The following is a 6,000-nucleotide window of genomic DNA, read 5'->3' as shown; positions in this document are numbered from 1 at the left end:
TCTATATCTCTTATCATGTACTAGTAGATGTTCTAATGCTCACTGTTTATTCAAAAAGCAAGTAGACTCACTAGATCTATGGTTAGTGATCATGTTCTAGGTCTATCAAAGAAAAGGATGAATGGGAACAAAAACAATTTGGTATATCTGGTGGGTTTCAACTCTAAACTACCCAACTTATTGAGGACTGAAAGACTATGTTGTCGTCCTCGTCGTCGTCGTTGTAAAGCTGGTCGAGGTGGTTACGTACAGTTGAGCAATCGTCCTAGCGGCAATCCATTGCAGTGCTATAAAAAAATCAAAATCAATAAAGTAGCACAATCTGAAACGTTGGCAGATTAGATTGGTCAGCACCTTTCCCTCCGCCTTTACGTCTGTTCACTTAGTTGATAAGTCATGGTTGAAAGTATTATTGACTGATTTATTGTGAGAGAAAAATAATGTTCATTAGTTGAAAAAGTACGATATAAGCCAAGCGATCTGGGCATTGGTCCCGTCAGGTTGCCATGGGCGGCCCGCCGACGCAGCCACGCAGGTAGCCCTGTGGGTTCGTCCTCTGTTTGCAGCACCGCCTATGGGCCGTAACCAACCAATTTCTGAGTCTCTTCTTCAGAAGAGACCTAATCGCTATGCAAAGTCAGTCATGATATTACACACTGATGTCAGAATATTCTACAGCATCCATGCATAGACCGATGTCATGTGCCATAGAACAGTACACAGGACGCTGGCCTGAAGCAGAAGGAGCACGGAAATGGCCGATTGAACTGCTATACATTGGCAAGCTGAAGGTTGGCATAACCATGCTAGCATGGAGGAAAAAGGGCGCATTAGTCTTTTAAACAGGGAAACATAAAATGCATGTCAGAGAAGTAGAAGGGTGAGATGGAATGAAACGTTATCAATGCAATTGATGCTATCATCAGGAGAACCTAAAGTTAGGTCTGCACAACATCACATGAAATTAGCACATGGCATCATTACGTTAAGCTTGCACGCCTCTGAAATATTCTGCAAATTTGACAAACAATAGGCAGGCATTCAGTAATATACTAAGCATGTTTTTGACAACAAATATTTACTCTCTGTAATAGAAAATCCAAAACTGAACTACATGATGAGGACCTGAAGATTGAGAGAACTGCAAAATCCAGCAACCTGAAGATTGAGAGAACTGCAAAATTCAGCACCACCATCGACACTGTTGAGGAAATTGCCAAATACCTTGAATCATCTATCAGTATTTGTCATGAGCGCTTAGCAAGGAAGAAGGTTGACTCACATGGCGTGCCTGTCACATGATGTAGGAGGAGGAGGTAGACCCTATTAGCGAGGAGTGGCCCAGCAAATAAATTTTCATGTGCATATCAATATATCATATGAAAAAATTAAGAAAATCTCTATCTCCACGACTAAAAAGACCCGGAGGTCATCGTCAGCGCTAAACTAATCGTCCCCCTCCGCGCTAAGAGCATCTCCAAGAGTTCCCTAAACATCCTCATAATCCTTGTTTTTTAGAAAGATGGAGAAAAACCCTTCTCCATCGACTCCTAATATTTACTCCTAATCTTTTAGGACTTGGGAAATTCCCCTCCTTCCGCGTAACTTTACGTGCTGCTCCCGTCACGCGTATCCGTCCCCCGCGCGATTTCTCTCTGCTTCGCGCCATCTCGTGTATGTGTACTCGCGGAGGGCGCTGCTGCTGGCTCCGCTGCACAGCTACGGGGAGAATGCGGCGGCGAGCCAGGTGGTGGCCGGGCAGCAGGAAGCCCTAGCGAGCGACGGTGTCAGGAGCGGAGGTGGGAGCAGCAGCACCAGCAGCAGCTTCGACGCGAACGTGGTCATGATCCTGGCCGTGCTCCTGTGTGCGCTCATCTGCGTTCTCGGGCTCAACTCCATCTTGCGGTGCACGCTCCGGTGCTCCAACCGGACGTCGCCCCACGGGGCGTAGCGCCAGCCTGCCGTGGGGGCGGGGGAGCCGGGGCTATCGTTGGTGGCGCGGCTCGCGCAGGCGGGGGCGTGGCGGAAGGCGCTGCGCGCGATGCCGACGCTGGTCTAGTCGGCGGGGCTGCTGCCGCTGCAGGCAGCCAGCGGCTGCAGGCCTGTGTGTGCCATCTGCCTGGCCGAGCTGGAGCTCGAGGAGCGCATGCGGGTGCTGCCCAAGTGCAACCACGGCTTCCACGTCCGCTGCGTCGACCGCTGGCTGCTGGCGTGGTCCACGTGCCCGACGTGCCGGTAGCCGTTGTTCGGCGCGCCGCACAAGGGCTCCAGCTGCGCCGACGATGCCGGCGCCGGCGCCGAGCCGCCGGTGCAGGCGTTCCTCGTGCCGCTCCGCCCGGAAGGTTTCATCACGCCATACAATATTTGATTTTTAGATAACATTTATTAAAAACTCTTGAAGATGACTATTATTTTCTCGTCTAATATCTTTTTAGGAGTTATCAAACTACAAAATTTATGAGAAAAAATTAGAAAACTTTTGGAGACGCTCTAATCCCCCGCCTTTGCACATGGATTCGGCCGCGCCCACACCGCCTTGCTCCAGTTGTCCGTTTAATTTCACCGTCGAGGAATTGCCGCCCATGGAGGTGCGCCCCTTCCGGTAGTGGGAGGACGAGCTGACAGCTCATGTCCATGAGAAGATTGCGTAGGCGGAGGCGGAGGTGGATGAGGAATGAACTTTTTGCATTTTGGTCCCTTTTTAAAATATTTTTTACAAAAAGACCCCTGCTGAAACTTTTGCTACAAACAGACCATTTTTAAGCGTCTTAGGAAATCACGCCAAGGTATGAAGGTCGGCGTCGACTGACACGACGCCGAGTCCTTGCCACGTCACCGATGACTCTAGGGCTGGCGCATGGGGCCCAGTACGTCGGCGTCGTGTCAGCCAACGTAACAGGCCTAACTTCAGCGCAGTGGGGAGTCACGCCGAGCTCTTGGCACCATCCGGCGTGCGGCCCAGGTGGCCCAACAACGCTTCGTGGGCCAAGAGGTCGGCATGCGATCAGCTGACGCCGAGACGCTAACCTTAGCGCGGCCTGACTCAACGCCGAGGTTCGGTCAATTGAGGCCGCGCCGCTGCCCCCTTCTTCCTCCTCCCTCCATTCAGAACCAGCAGGTGGCCATTTCCCACTCCCTCTCTCTTCCCACGAACCCTAAATCCTAAATCTAGCTCTTGGGAGGCCAGATCGAGGGTTTTGACGTTTTGCCAAGGTACTCCTCTTTCATTTCATCCATTTAGATTTGGTTGTTTGTATTTTTTTTAACTTGGCATTATAGGTTTGGTTCATGTTCATGTCATTCGTGCAATGTATGGTTGTTGTTGTTGTTGTATATGTTCTGGTTTATAATCATTGAGTTAAATTTTGTGTTTGTTGGGATTTAAATTTGCTTAGGGTTTGTAATGAAAAGCTTATTTGGGAGGTATGGTGATTTAGTGTTAGTAGCTTTACATTCGTTGCAAGGTACTTTGGATTGATTTTTTTTCTACGTAATGTTAGGATGCCAAGGCATGGTAAAGCTCGTATTCCAAGGTAATCCTAATGTTTATTCATTATTTGTGCAACAAATAGAAAACCCTAGGTTTAGGTTTGGTTCTCCGTTAATATGACTAAATTCTTTCAATTGTAGCTATGGTCGCCAGAGGGCAAATTCCTATGACCTAAAGCCTCTCCTAGAAGGTGTTCCTCGACCCATGTGCTTTTGTGGTGATCCTTGCAAGGTAGACATCTCTGAAGATGAGGAAACATATAAACAGAGGTACTGGATGTGTCCCAATTATGCATGGGAACCTACAAAGCAACAGCGCCGTGCATCGATTGTGAGGAATTTTTATTGTGTGTTAATTAATTTTCTTGTGATATTAAGTATTGCTTATTTATTTGTTTTGTAACAATTTGTTTTTCTTGCAGACCGTTCCACCACTGTGTGACTTTGAGCAGTGGATTGACACTGAGATCAAGGAGTCGGACAAGCAGCATCTAGAAGGCCTGAAGGAGTGGGATGCGGAGGTTAAGGAGAGGTTTGAGCAGAGACACAGACAGGAGGCTATAGAAAAGGAGCATAAGGAAGAGGAGGAAAGGAGGCATGTTGCTGCGTACAGGGCGGAGAGGGAGAAGAAGCTTGAGCGTGTGCGCCGAGCGAAGGCAGCGATGGAGGAGAATCCCGATGCTCAGAGGAAGGGAAAATGGCCTCGTTGCACTCAGTAGGTATTTGGTTTATTCATGAGCGATGTCGTGTAGCCCTGGATTTTTTTTACTATGTTGTAATGCACTCTGCTTTTATTTCAGATGAACTTATTTCCTGGACTTTTTTTATTATGTTGTAATGCACTATGCTTTTATTTCAGATGGTCTTATGCCCTATACTTTGTTAACTATCCTAGGACTGTAGTGCTACTGTTTGTATCACTGAAAAGGCTACTTGTGTTGTTGCAGTCACTAAAAGGGCTACAAGTACTATTGCAGTCAATGAAAAGTCTATTTGAAAACTCACTGAAAAGCCTAGATTCATTTACTGTTGTATCCGTATATGCAATGAATTAATATCAGAGTGATGTACTGCATTTAGATGAAGTGACAAAACACAAGTGTAGCCTTTTCAGATGAAATGACTAGTCATGGTTGTAGGCTTTTTAGATGAAGCATCTAGCCTTTGCAGATTCAATAAATGAGTACGCACACAAGTTTTTTGTCAAGTAGCATTCATGGTGAACCTGCCTTCATCTCTATATATAGTGCTCCATGTCTTGCTCCACATCCACACAACTTGTTTTCTGGTTTAGTTTTAGCAAATGTCGAGCGGAGGTTCCTTGAGTGGAAAGGGTTTCGGCGGAGGGAGAGGAAAGGGGGTGAGGAAAGGACCTTTGATTGTGTGGGAGGGTTCTCTGGGTCCTAATTGTTTTGAAGAACCAATAGAGAAATTTCCTTTGGAGAGGAAGAGTGACTTCACCCATGAGAGACCTCTTAGATCATACGACAAGCACATTAAAGATTGGCCAAAATGCCGCCACGGTTTGGATTGCGTTGTGTAGATGTACAACGACTGTGACAGTGGAGGCTGTCGTTTCTTCAGATGCCCGCGAGGATTTGTATTTCCTTTGAACTCTCTCCTTTTTTAGATTTGCATTTGGTTTGTAGTAGTACTTATTGGTAGATGGGTTTTTAGGATTCAAGCTATCCAGATAACTGTGGCTTCACTAGATGGGTCGACCCTCCTCCTATCTATCCCCATCAATAGTACATCACATATCTATAGGGACACATCTTTGACCTAGAGTATGGCCCTAGAAGTGGTAACAGGAACAAGTCGGACGACAACAACAGCAATGATGCAGAGGAGGCACTATGCAATAATCCGTACTGCCAGTGCCCATACCATAAGAAGCACGGGCCTCCTTCTCCACCGCCACCGCCACCGCCGCCGTCAACTGGAGGATACTATGGGGAAGACGCAACTCAGTTCAATATGTGGGAGCATTATTAGGACCAACCTTTGTTAGTCAATCCGAATGTGGAATGCTTGTATGAGTTGTTCTTTTCAATCTCCTAAGGCATGCTAGGTTTAGTTTGCAACATGCCATTGTTAGTTTTCATGTGAGTGTGTAATCGTAGTACCTTTGCAATGTCTGTATCACTTGTTTCTTTCAATCCCCTAAGGCATGCTAGGTTTAGTTTGCGACATGCCATTGTTAGTTTTGATGTGAGTGTAATCGTTGTGCATTCGCTATTTCATAAATTGCAGTTTACCTATCTCTAAGTTTCATGTACTATGGTTGATTTCCAAACTGAAAAAAAGATTTGACTCTCTCAGTAAAAATAGGGGATTGAAATCAAACCAACCTTCGGTTTTTCCTACAGGAACAAACATAAATATAGCATGTCTACTCTTATTAGTATAACTCGTGTTAGTAGAAGAGAATCATTGAGAAAGATTTTTCATTTGAATCATGCAAATAGGATTTCAACCTATACCAAAGGTTTAGAAGACCTCTGTCTTTAA

At 46.2% G+C, this 6,000-nt stretch overlaps 1 pseudogene; it reads left to right on the top strand.

Annotated features, from left to right (window-relative positions):
* Positions 1-506: 506 nt before the first annotated feature.
* LOC136462279 (RING-H2 finger protein ATL74-like) lies at positions 507-2,368 on the top strand (annotated as a pseudogene).
* The last annotated feature ends 3,632 nt before the right edge of the window (positions 2,369-6,000 follow it).

This window comes from Miscanthus floridulus, chromosome 7 (genome assembly GCF_019320115.1).
Source record: "Miscanthus floridulus cultivar M001 chromosome 7, ASM1932011v1, whole genome shotgun sequence".
In the NCBI taxonomy this organism is placed as follows: domain Eukaryota; kingdom Viridiplantae; phylum Streptophyta; class Magnoliopsida; order Poales; family Poaceae; genus Miscanthus; species Miscanthus floridulus.
The sequence above is the reverse complement of the archived record's forward strand: the minus strand, read 5'-3'. Positions and strand labels throughout refer to the sequence as shown.